Genomic DNA, 14,388 nt, shown 5'->3' with positions numbered 1-14,388 from the left:
TGGGGTTTGAACATTATATCATTGAGGAAGCGCTAGGATTTTCTGGTGGCATATGAATCTGTTGGAATAATAATGACATCAAAATTATAACCCTTGAAATACACCCCCAATACATCTATGCAAGACTGGAAACTCCCGATAGAGAAGATTGGTACCTAACGGCGGTGTATGCAATCCCCGAGCCAGGAATTAGAAGAACATTGTGGCCTATAATCCATGGCATAGCTACTAACATGACTAAAGTGTGGCTAGTCACTAGAGATTTTAACGAGATCAAAGACTATGAAAAAGAAGGGTAGAGGCATCACTGATGTAAGAGCTTGTAAAAATTTTGCATCCTCGATAAACAAATGTGGCCTTATTGACCTTGGATTTGGGGGATCAAAGTTCACTTGGAGAGGACCGTTGTGGGAGGGGCACGAGAGAGTGTTCAAGAAATTACATAGGGCACTTCTTAATGCCAACCAGAGGCTAATGCATCAGGAAGCTATAGTCAAGGTCCTACCAAGATCCAGTCTGGACCATTATCCACTTTTGATCGCTGACCAAGTTGAAGGAAGAAGAGGAGATATGCCTTTTATATTCGAGTTTATATGGGCCTACCACCCAAGATATGAAGATCCTATCAACCATAGCTGGGAGAAGGACAACCTTTTTTTGAACATTAACAATGTTAGGACAAACCTCATCAAATGGAATAGGGAAACTTTTGGCAACATCTTCAGAGAAAAGAGAAGAGTGCTTAACAGACTAGCTGGGATACAGAGACATCACTCCTATGGCAATAATCCGTTTCTTGACCAACTCGAAGAATCTCTCCAAAAGAACTTAGTGACATACTTGATAAAGAAGAAATTTTTTGGCTACATAAATCCAAAGGGAAATGGATCACTGAGGGTGATAGGAACACCAAATTCTATCATACAAAAACTATCATTAGAAGAAAGAAAAATAAGATTCTTAAGCTTAGAGACCAGGAGGGCAACTGGATAGAAGAAGATAAACTATTAGAGACTCACATCACTGAATACTTCTTCAACCTCTACCAAGAGGAGGTGAGTAGTTGTCCGGTTATATTAAATATTACGTCTCCATCTAGCTTAGATCCTTTCATTTGCAGGACCCTTAAAGCTCTCCTAAACTGACCAAGAAATTAAGAAAGCACTCAACAACATAGGATCCCTCAAAGCTTCAGGAGAAGATGGCCTCCCAGCTGCTTTCTACAAAATGAGTTGGCAGCTCGTAGGGAGGAAGACTTGTGACCACATTAAGAACTACTGGAACAATCCAAAACTAATAAAGGAATCAAACTCAACCCTTTTAGCTCTTATCCTCAAAGTTCAAAACCCGGAATTCATCACCCAATTTAGACCAATAGTCCTCTGCAATGTGAGATACAAAATCCTGAACAAGATTCTTGTTCAAAGACTGAAGCCTCTTCTTAAATGAGCGGATCTCACCTTATCAATCAAGCTTCATCCCCAGAAGGAACATACAGGACAACATCTTCATTGCCAAGGAATTGATGCACTCCATGAGAAAGATTAGAGGAAGACAAGGATTCATGACCATAAAGATAGATTTCAAAAAAGCTTATGATAAGATAAATTAAAATTTTATTGAACAAAGAATCAAAGAGTTTGGCCTTTCAGATAAAGTCTCCAACATCATCATGTATTGAGTAAGGTCGGTCAACTACAATGTGCTTTGGAATGGGAGCAAGACAAGCTATTTCAAGCCTATGAAAGGAGTAAGACAAGGATACACCATATCCCCTATCTTTTTGTTATTTTCATGGAAAGACTATATCAATACATAAAACAAGAGGTTGTAGTTGGAAATTGGAAGCCTTTTAGAGTTGGAAGAAATGGACCAGAAATTTTTCACATCATGTTTGCAGACAACCTTCTTCTTTTTGCGGTAGCGTCCACCATGCAAGTTTCTAAAATCTAGAAAATTCTAAAGAACTTCTACCTAGTAGCTGGTATAAAGGTCAACCAAACCAAGTCCTCTATCATCTTCTCTAGGAACACACCTAAGCAGATCAAACAATAGATCACTGTAAGAGCCGACGTTAAGGAGAACAATAATCTTGGAAGATATTTAGGAGACATGATCAATAGCAACCAAAAAGGTAAGGAAAACTTCAAGATTGTCATTGACAAAGTCCAAATCAGGCTGAAAGGGTGGAAGAATAAATGCTTATCACTAGTTGGAAGAGTAACTTTAGCGCAATCAGTCATCAGCCTAGGTATCAACTTTGAAATGCAACATGGAAGGATCCCTAAAGGAGTTTGCAATGAAATTGAAAAACTACAAAGATGTTTCATCTAGAGTGACAATGAGAATCAAAGGAGAATAGATGCTGTCAATTGGAAGACCATATACTCTCCTAAACATGAAGGGGGATTGAGTATGAGAAGACTCAACTTTATGAATGTTGCCTTTTTACTAAAAATTATATGGAATTTGTGGGACAAATCTAACTCTCTATGGTCTAAGGTCCTAATCCACAAATACTGCAATGGAAATAACATTTCAACAAGACCAATAGTTAGAAGTTCAGACTCACTTCTTTGGAAGGAACTGATCAAACTCTAGCCCAAATTCAAGAAAAACATCGTTCACTGCATTAGAGATGGACTATCCATTAACTTTTGGTTAGACCCATGGGTAGAAAGAAAAAGCAACCTATTATCAAACGCAACCACCAGCATCACAGATACAGAGAGCATAGTTTGGGAATGGACGGACTCGACAGGAAATTGCGATACACAGAAGATTAATAGATTCTTGCCTAAACAAATAGTACACAAGATCATAGCAATTTCAGTGCCCTCTGAAGAGCAAGGTGTAGATAAAATTGGATGGAAGCATACTAGTGATGGTGATTTCGCTATCGGGGCAATATATAAGGCCATAGAAAATTGGTCAAAATCCTAAAAGAGCACTTGGACTACCATATGGAAATGGGAAGGTCCCCAAAAATAAAAACATTCATGTGGCAGGTCCTTCATGAGAGAATTCTTACCAATAAAAGGAAAGCACGCATCTTTAGAGGAAGAGAAATCTACCAAGTCTGCGAAGAACATGAAGAAGACATCATACATGCATTGAGAAACTGTTCTAAGGTATCAAGAATATGGGTAAGCCTAATCAAACCAGAAAAGATACAACAATTCTTTGGAATGAACTTTAAGCAATGGATTGAACTAAATCTTACTCACCAGCTAAGGATGGATCAGGAGAAGAATTAGATGATGTGTTTCTCACTGCGTGCTAGAAGATATGGGGTTGTAGGAATAGAGAGCTCCACAACACGAATTACAAACGGCCGCAAGAAGGTTGAAGAATCCACCAAAGCATTCAGGAAGAAGAAAGGAATCACTACAAGCCAAGTGCGAAGAGAGGAGATCTTAGTTAGATGGAACCCACCACACCGGGATAGACAACCTTGAATGTAACGACCTAATTTCTGGTATGTCATGATCATACTAGAAACTGAACACTGCCAATTTGCTTTCCTTAACTTTAGCTAGTATTTATTATATAAGCCTGATTCGTTGTTAAAACGTTGCTATTTTACGAGGTAATTTTTTTTTTGAAAACGTTTGACCTAATGCCCAGATTGATAAATAGAATCTTTCATAACCAATTAACAAATAATAACATGTAAAACAGTTATATAACAACCACACATATATACATCTCAAGCAGTTAACAACATTCAGTGATCCAGCCTTTATTAGAGTATAGATTATAGATCTGAGTTAAAACACCCCTAGATATAGCTAGATAATAACTATATACATATATATACATACAATACCCCAGGCCCTGACTTGTTCAAGAAGTCCTTAAGCTGGAGCCCAGGCTAACCTAGACTCTATACTCACCTAATCCCTCTAATCTACAAAGCGAGGGTAAGTACGTCTAGGTCTTTAAAACTCGAGTCAGGTGGAAAGTCATCAAAAGGCAAAAGATCATCTACTACTCTTCTGGACGATCATACATCGTCAAAGAGCATCTCTCTATTACTTCATTGAGTGGCCACATAACAGCAACATTGTATAGAGGATTTAGGCTAAAGTTTGTAGATAAATGGGGTGTGATGTCGGCTGGTCTCCTGGTATATACATATAAACAGATAACGGAGTCACCCTAGACTCAAAAGACTACCTAGAGCGAAATTCTCTTTGCAGAACGATCATCAGCAGACTACAGAAGGGTACTCCTGCTTCCATCTGAAGGGAGAAGGGAGAAAAGGGATAAAAACTTGGGAGTTCTTAGTAGAGTCAGGAAAATTAGTCATGTTAATTGGCTCCGTCATGCTTTTCAGACAGTAACATACTTTACAAAAGATAGAGAAAAGCAAAGAAAGCAGATAAACAGAGAAACAAAGAAAATAGAAAATAAATTACAAATAGAGAAATACAAGAAGTAAAGCACAACTCAGAGAATATACAACAGAGAATGGTGCGCACACAAGAATGATGTATGTCTGGACCTAGTGCAAGTAATGAGCTCATCTGTTGGTTACTAACCCGCTCTCGATGTTACCCAGCAAGCAACCTTTGTCTTGCAGGATAGTACTTGTTAGCCTATATATGCCGAACATACTCACTGTAAGCACCCTTTGTCTTACAGGAGTACATTGATCTCGATACTTCTGTAAGCAACATTTGTCTTACAGCATAGCATTATAGCTAGGTATTCCAAAAAAGTATTCTCGGTGGTCGCACCACCATCTATCTGACTGCCCCCACCACGCAGCAGATGAACATACAATAGATGATCATATCACAAGGCTCAACTCTTTATTTTCATTCTCTTTTTCCTTTTTTCTCTTTGCCTCTTTATTTTACACTTGCTATCTTTTTAACGTGTGTATATATAGCTTATGTCAATTTCAGTATGAATAGTCAGCATGTTCCAAGCATAGGTTCATTCAGTCTATGCTAAACCAGTATGACCTTTCATATAATACCTAACCCTAATCGCAATTCAAGTACTAACTATGTTGCTCCTAGATCGTTTCAGTAATCGTCATTTATCTTTGCCTTTAAAGCTTTACCGACTTTTTCTTCGATTTTTTTTCTTTTCTTCAATATTTTACCTTTCTTTTATTTTTGCCTCACTAATATGTTATTACCACTACCTAATTGTTTTATGAAGGTAATCATGAGATTCTAAACTTAAAGTTGTATTTCTAAGGCTTTTCGAAAAAATTTCTTTTTCTACCTTATTTTATTATTTTAAATAAAATATTATTTTTAATTAAATAATATTATTTAATATTTTATTATTTTTATTATTTTATTATTGAATTTTCGAAAATTACCTTACTTTTACCTTTAACTTTATAAATTCACTTTTTACTTCCCGTAACTTTTAATATTTTTACTTTAACCACCCTAACTTTTAATATTTATATATTAACCCCTTAAACACCAAAATAATTACTTCCTTGCCCTTTTTAAGATAAAAAAGTTGTTCTTCTTGTTCTTCATCATACTCAAAGTGTTCTTCATGTTCTTCGTAAATTATTCAGATTCTTTCACTGTTTTCACCCGTTTTTCAATATTTTCTATAACCGATTTTTACCATAATTCATAATAAATTGGCAGCCACTAAAGCCCCATATTTTCCACTTTATTTTAATACAAAATCAACCCCAATTTAAGGATTAGGGTTTCGGTTTTCAGCAGCCATGAAGAACACAAATTCAAAGTTGAATATCATCAAATTTCATCAAATTTTCACCAAAATTTCAACAAGAATCACTCATATAAACCATCAATTTCAAGTATAGACAAACCATATCATAATCATACAACTCAAATACAATTAATCAAGATTAATTTCACCAAACCCTACCTTGATTTGCTACCTCAAATTCTGTTATGCTTCTAGGTGTTCTTTAAGCACTTTTTCCTCTTAAATAACATCAATAACAACTTTAAATACAAAAACCCTTAACTGACCGAACCGTCATATGAATGTAAGGATGAGATTCCTCACCTTACCCTTGCTGGAAATTGAAGTTTCTTGGCCCTCAAGTCAAGCTAAGCATGATTCCTAAGGAAAAACATCAATAAAACACATGTTCATGCATGTTTCCGTGAAACCAAAGCAAAAGGGAGAAGGAAAGCCAACTTATCTTGATTTCAGCCTTGATTAGTCATATGATTGTAAAGAGAAAGAAGAAAGAGTCATTTTGGTGTAATTGAAATTTTGATTTGAGTTTTAGTTCAGAAGAAATCAAGCTTTGAAGATTTGGAACTAAGAACTTTTCTCTCTTTTTCTCTCTTGCTATTTTCGGCCACAAGGAGCAAATGATCCAGCCTTGGGGTCTTGGGGTGGTAGAGGAGGACTGTGATTGTTTGGTTTGGAGGTGGTTTAAAATAATATTAAAATATCTCCAGTGTATAACTAGTTAACTACTAAAACTAGATGTATCGGAACACACGTAAAACCACATTTATAAATTATTTTCTGAGCTATTAGTATAAATAACACTAGTAACATATTTAATATGAGAATAGAATATTTATGATGAGGCATTAGCATTGCTAAACTTATCAAAGAGTGCTGGTGTTAATCTGCACCAGTAGACTGTGAACTCGGTCAAACCGATCTCCTGTTCTTAACTAAAACAAGTCAGGTAATATTATAATATTATTCAAACAAATCTAATACTAATATAATGATAATAATATATTATTATCTTTCTTCTCTCATGAATCGATTTCGGCTCGTCAAACTGAGATTAATTATGGAAATTAGAATCAAAATCTCCTAACCGATACGGCTCAAGAACTAAGTTCTTCGTGACTGTGTCGTCGAGCTTGTCTCAGAAGAAGTTCTGGCTTAGAGATAACATAGTGATAATAAGGATTGAGATGCTTGATGATACAACAAGGTGTTCCTTTCACTGATTTTTCGAAAATCTCCTTATCTTCAGAAAAGATCGCGTGTACCCAAAAACTAGGTTGTCTTTACATTGAACATTGACAGGTCTATGGAGTGAACCATTATGAAGGGGGATGCAGCGGTCTTTTAAAGAATTGTAGAGGAAATTGGATTGGAGGTTTTTCTTACGCTATTGGATGGTGCACAGCTTATCACTACAAGGATTTTGCTCATTTGTGGTGGTTTTTTTCTGTTTGTGGTGGTTTTAAACCCCCACAAAAAGGATCGTGACAGTTTCAAAAACTTCCAAAATTGGAGGTGCCACGAGCTCCTTTATGGCAATTTTTCACAACCCCCACAATTCCATTCAGTGGCAGTTTTCTATCCTTTTTGCAGGGGTTCTATGCTAGCGTTTTGTGGCAATTCTTGGTTAATTATTGTGGCGGTTTAGAGCCCCTATAAAAAGAATTTCTAATTAAAAAAAAAACACACATTCATGTGGGGTTTCAACCTCCACAATGATGTCAATATTATTCTTAAACAATTAATATGAATACTAGAATTACATTATTATACTACTAAACAATTATCATTTAAAAGAAATCTTTAAATAAGACACATTAAAAATTTAGAAGGAAATTAAAATATTACATATTTAAACAAAATTTATCCCCTATAAAAACTATAAATATTCATGAGAATGATCAACACTAAACTATAAAAACTACCTATATTTATCCCCTGAGAAGCAACCAGAGAGACATGAGGAAAAGGCTTCTTGATTGCTGATATGGACTGAAATCCTCCAAGTGCAGAAACTGGATAAATATATATTAATTGATTCTTTATATTACTTGTATTAATAGAAGAACAAGAATGTAAAATGAAAATTATCAGCACAGATCTAAAAAAAATTAGAACCGGGATCAGGAGATTAGTGCATCCCTCATATGAGCCGAAAACAGATGAAAAAATGCAACGCAAGAAAAACCAAAAGTGTATACTCCTCCATGCAACAAGTCTGCATACACACTCTTATCTATATTTTATTATTTGAATATTCTTCAACATGGTAAACTAAACAGAACATTAGAAGGCCAACCTTGACAATTTTAGCTCCTGCTTCACATGCAGACAATATCTGTATTAAGAATAATAAATGAAGATCAAACGAATGCTAAAAAAGATGCACAAATTGTGGACGTTAAGGAAGCAAGCATTCATGTTAATAGAATCTCTAAATTGAGCCTTACTTCAGTTGAAGTCATTGTGCCAGGAATGTATAAAACTTTACCATTCTGAATGTAATACATAACATCCTGGTAATTGATTGGAGCGCCCAAAAAAAAAAGAAATAAGGAAAAAGAAAAAGAAAATGAAAGAAATAACAAAACATTGTGACCAAGCACTAGCAGTTGTTATCTGACATCCTAATATACTACTAAGATCTCAAAATTTAAACCTTAACAATTGCTGGACTCATCAGAAATTTTGCTTCAGCATTGATTGCAGCTTTTGCATCCTCAATCCAGAGAATAGTCCCAACCTAAGAGCAGATGAGAAGAAATGTATTCTTATGTAACGATTATCTTAAAGGGAGCCTTTTTTTCCTTTTCAAATCGTTTGTATTAGAGTTAATTGAGAGTTTTGATGATCTATATGTCAATACAAATCATAAGAATATGAAATAAGGTTGTTTTACAACCATTGATAATAATCACAATATGATGCTTCAACCAGCAAATCGAGTCCATGGTGATGCTTTATATACAGACACAATCTCAAATTTCAATGAAACGAGACAATGCAATGATGCTTCTCCATATCATAAACTTGATGTAGGTTCATGTGAACATATACACCAAAACAAAGAATATTGGAAGAAAGAGAAACCAGAAACTTAAAGGGTGCAAGCATACTCCGAGTGCCATAGTCGGGTGCTCCTTGACCAGTTGGTTTAGAACCAAAAAAGACCAGGATTAGAACAAATCTATCTCCTGCTACATAGGTCTGTATAAGAATAGGCAGAATTCAATTATATGGCAGAACTACAAATCTATGATCTCCAAGAAATAGCCATGTTTAATGATTTTGCACACAGTGGGATTCTGTCTAGGCAAAACTGATGATTTATTACCTCTTCAGTGACAACACCATGGCTGACTAGGTATCGCGATGCATTTAGGGGATACCCTCCATCACAACCAGATCCACACAAAAAGCCACAGCATGCGAGAAGATCGTTCACAGAGAGAGAGATATTATGCAATTAAACATATAGAGCATAAATTCCTCTTTAAACATCCTCAATAAGATATGTATTTATTGATATTCACACACAGCAATATGTTGCTCAGTAAGAAAAATACTTACCACATCAAAATGAATACAAAATCGATATGATAATGACTCTACAACACCAAATGCCTGTCCTCAACACAGCATCATATATACAAAATTGATCTGATAATGAACACATCAACACAGCATCATAAATTTCCTCATTTGATGCTGCCTGTCCTCAACAAAAATAAATAACTGCCAGCCGAGTCACATTCATCATCATCTGAAAAATAGGGAACTCTTCGTAACTGACTCATTTTTAAGAGAGAGAAAGATTAAAAAAAATAAAAATTTTCGAAGAAATGAAAACAATACCTCCACATGACAGGTTGAAGACATAATGGTAGAACTACTTTGTAAAGATATGGGAGAAGGATAGAAGTCAAACCAAAACCAAAGCCTTCACTGGCCTCATGAATGGCTAGTAACAACCGTTCTTGAAGCTGTTCTTTAGAGGTACTTAGGAAGGTCTAGTTGATTGAAGCTGTAAAAAGTAATTGGGAAAAGGGAAAAAGAAATTAGGATGGGATGGCCATCTGATTTGTAGCATATGAAAAAGAAAACTGCATACAAAACTCACCATGTATGAGCCGACGGCAATCAATCCGGAGCTCCATATGCCTTGTGAATCTGAAACCTCTGAGGACCAGAGATGCCTTGCAAGGCCTTAAAACCTTCCAAAGGAACCTGATTACCAACAAGCTTACAACTATAAGTCTATGCCAACAAAAAACAAAACACACAACTACAACAGCACAACCATTTACACCATACTTTTACAAACAAAATAAGAGTAGAGTATGAAAATTAACAATGTTCACAGTAAATCACTTTTGATGTTCCAGTCACAAATTGCAGAAATCTTGCCATGTCTTCCTTGTTAAAAGTTTTAACCACCTCCCAAAACCATTGAATGACATTTGACGCCACAGTATAGCCATTATATTCTGTATTGGCCTTCAAGTCTTCCACTGAAAAGAAACTGATGCTTATTAATGCTTAGAAGGATATCAAATCACACTACATAATTTAACCAAATAGATAACTCTACGGCATAAAGTAAGGATATTAAAAATTGTAACCTTCTTAAGTCTTTCTTCCAAATTATATCCAATTTGGGATTAGATCGAAGCTAGGCCCTTCCACATTCACTTAGTCTGCTTTCTTTGGTTGTCTCTTGTACTCAAACCAGTCAATTCCTATAATACAGAATGTGTCATATACAATTCACATAATTAAAAACCACAAAATTTAAGTCTCGTACTAAATAAGAACAAATTCTCACCGTAATGACTTGGAACGACATAAGAATTAGTTCCACGAGATCTGATAGCTTTGAACGCAGCTTCAATTGAAGCTTCTAGAGACTCCATCTCACTCACCTTTAAGATCTCCTCAGCCAGTGCCATCGAGTTCAAGAAGAAACCGCGCTCTGAGTGCTTCAAGTTGTCGGAGCAAAATCAGAACTAGCGAAAGAAGCCGCCGTGGAAGACGACGCAGAAATGGAATATCGAAGCATTACCTCAATTATTTGAATGGAATCGTCCCTGAAATACTATCCCGAGAGGCGAGAGTTCCACGAATTGAGAAGCTCCACGATCACCTCGTCCTCCATTCATAACTCCAACGGGTGACGCGTTGACGGAGGAGATTTGGCGGCAACGGCGGCAAAGAGATGAATGGCGGTGGCGATAAAATCCAGATTTTAGGGTTTCAGATCCTCGTTCTCTCTCAAATAACTCCTTTATTTTTTTTATTTTTTGGTATGGGTTTGGTAAGTATTTGTTTGAGTTGGGTTTTTTATAATTTATTGGGTTAAAAACAAACCGTGGGATTTTTTCTTAAATATTTAAAATGGTTACAAATAAAATAGATTGTGGAAGTTCTAATAACTTTTACTAAAAAACTTCCACAAACAAATAAAAATTTTATAGTGCATAGGGCTGAACTTTGGGAGATAGTCAATAAACTTAAATTAGCTTGGACTATGAAAATTAGAAGATTAGTGCTTGAATGTGACTCTTAGACAGTTATAAATCTCATCAGTGGCCAGAAAGATCATTCATTTATTTGCTGATGATGAACAAGGGGCCTTGTTAGTTGTTACCCCGCCTAGTTTGTACGTAATTTTCTTTGGGCGTTCTCCAGCCTGTTATAATACCAAATATATATATATATATATATAGCTGGGAGTAAAAACATAAAATTACTTTATATTTTTTCATCTTTAAAATGGCTTTGAAACTTATATGATGTCTTAAAAATTATTTTTAAAATTCTAGTTAATACAATTTTGATTTGTTAGTGACAGAACTAGTTAGGACGTTAAATTCTAGTTAATGGCAGGCTGCATGGAACGAATTTAACTCGTTATGAATTTGATATGAATTCATTTCTTTTTCTAATTTACAAAATCATAAAATGATGTTGTTTTCATTTGTATACTATGACAACTTATCAATTCAACTCGCTGTCAATAGAGATAAATCCAAGAGTTGATGCGAGTCATATCATGAATTGAAATTTAGGGGGTCTATATTGGATTAATTAAATTTTAGAGATTAGTTTAAAACATAATACAAATTAAATTTTTAGGAATCATTTTGAGTATTATTTATTTGACGTAATCCATCTGATTGACCCGTTAATTCACTCTTTAGGAAAGAAAATTACTGGAGCAAATCATTACCCGACTCCAAGCTAACAAAGCTATTCATTTACATTTCGTTTAATATCCTTATCCTAACAAATAATAATAAAAAGGAGAAAAGGTGTTAGATTTTTAAATACCCAAATAATTGTATTTTATGTCCAAATGAATTTTAGTTAATTATTTCACTTTAATTAATTCTCAAACACCTAAGTATTTTTAGTGTTTTTATGTATGATATGTTCGGTCTTTTTAATCACCGTCTCAAGGTTTAACTTTATTTTAACTATGGAGAAAACAATAATATCAACAAAGAAATGTAGAATTTTATTTAGAAAAAAATTCAAGATCAATTGAATTTGTTATTTTTAGTCAATATTTTTTGTTATTAAGCCAATTTTATTAATTTGACAATTTAATAACATACTTTAATTTATATTTTTAAATATTATTAGCTGATAAAAAATAATAAATTCTATTAATACTATAATATTTTTCTTTTATATATATATATATATATATATTAGTGGCGAATTCTATGATATCTCTTTTAAAATGAAGATATGGTGTTACTTTGATCTGTTATCATAGATTTATATTAGTCTATAATAATTTTATAATACATTAATTGAATCTCCAATAATGTTGAAATAATAGGCAACTTGAAATATAAGTAAATAGATTTATGTAGATTTTTTTTTTCTTAGTATTTGGAATGATTGGTGTTTTAATTCGCCTAAAAAGAGTGATTTTTTGAAAGAGATTAGCCCATAAATTTATTTTGACTTGTTTCACTGATAAATTCAACAAAAAAAAATATTGAAATATCAGGAAAAAGAAAAAGAATAAAGCTAAACAACAATAAAAGTTATTTAAAAAATTTTAATATAAAAAATATGTTCGTATTTATGATTGAAATAACTCATTCATCGAATAATTAAATTGCTTAATTCTTAAATTGAATAAAATTGATATTAATTATCAAAAAATAAATAAAATATTTTTTAAAAAATTTTTTCATACGTAAAATTTTTTTTATAATATTTGATTTAATTTTAGTTGAATATCTAATTTTATTAGATTATAATATTACCGCTTCGATTTCAAAATTTAAATTTAGTTTAATTAATAAATATGTAAACAAATTTTATTGGATCAAATTGATTTGCTTCAAAATTAATTCAATGTGTTGACGCGGGCTAAACACCATTTAAAAATTCACAAGTTATAAAATTCGAATTTTATTGTAGCATAATTCTAAATCGACAAATAAATCTATTAAAGTTTAAAAAATTGTCACAATTTAAATTAATTATCGGAAGTTTTAAACTCCGGCTCATTCTCTCTAGAAATTACAATTGATCGCTGAATTACTGACTATGAGAAATTGAGGATTTTAATTGCAATAAACAAGAAGTTAAATGACAAGAAATTAAAGAAGGAAACAATAATTAAATATCAAAGACAACTAAACTAAGATAATTAAAAAAATTAATTGAAAAAGATCTTGGCAAGAATTGATGGTTGTCACTAACCACAACATGATAATTACAAAGAGCAAACTCAATTCGTCAGCTTCTAAACTACGAGAAAAGTCAACCGGACTTAATTAATCTTAATCCATAAATTCTAATCACCTTACTAATTGAATTAACAAAAAATTAGCATCAATGAAAATAAAATTAATTAAAATATCTAAATTATCAATCAACTTGAATATTAGTAATTCAAAGTCACCCAAGTTACCAACCTAAGCCAAGAGTTGAAAATTCTACTCCATAACTAGTCCAAACATTTTATCAAACACTTGAAAGGTATAAAAGTAAAACATCATAAATTGCAAGAATAATAAAACCTACAACTACCATATTCAAGAAAGCAACATCAACAACTTAAACAAGAAAATCTATTCTATTATATAAAAATCGGATTTCTTCATTTAATGATGGAGCTGATGTGACATGTTTCTGAGAGTGTTTCCCAATTTATTTCTTTTAACTCATTAAATACAAGTTATTACGATAAACTAACTATATCAACTAATTGATTTGATTAGATATTTAAATACCATATAATTTATTATAATTTATATCAATTTGATTTGGTAGTATTTTCTAATTTATTTATTTTAATATTCTGTTAGTATTTTTTAATTTATTTTTTTAATTTATTAAACCAAATTTATTGTGTGTACTAATTAATTAATTTGATTAATTTATTAGTCATTAAAATAAATCTATGAATAAAATAAGCAATTGAGATATTTTCAACTAATAATTAAATCAAATAAAATCAAATCATATATATTAAACTAAATTCAAATTATGTGAATTAAAGACTAAATTAAAATAAGATAATTTCTTACTTATTCAAGTTGAGTGCAATAAATACAAATTAATTTTGTTAGATAATCATAGTTGTCTGGTCTACTATATATAAATAGTCACACAAAATTATAAGAATCGTATTTTTTATCACTCTTG

The 14,388-nt window shown here is 32.9% G+C and overlaps 1 long non-coding RNA gene across 1 annotated transcript; it reads right to left on the bottom strand.

Moving 5' to 3' along the window:
• Positions 1-9,053: 9,053 nt before the first annotated feature.
• Positions 9,054-9,965, bottom strand: LOC112735900 (uncharacterized). Its single transcript, XR_003168608.3, has 3 exons — positions 9,836-9,965; positions 9,571-9,739; positions 9,054-9,478 (listed from the first exon to the last, which is right to left on the bottom strand). It is a non-coding gene; the product is annotated as an uncharacterized lncRNA (long non-coding RNA).
• Between the last annotated feature and the right edge of the window lie 4,423 nt (positions 9,966-14,388).

This window comes from Arachis hypogaea, chromosome 13 (assembly GCF_003086295.3).
Source record: "Arachis hypogaea cultivar Tifrunner chromosome 13, arahy.Tifrunner.gnm2.J5K5, whole genome shotgun sequence".
In the NCBI taxonomy this organism is placed as follows: domain Eukaryota; kingdom Viridiplantae; phylum Streptophyta; class Magnoliopsida; order Fabales; family Fabaceae; genus Arachis; species Arachis hypogaea.
The sequence above is the reverse complement of the archived record's forward strand: the minus strand, read 5'-3'. Positions and strand labels throughout refer to the sequence as shown.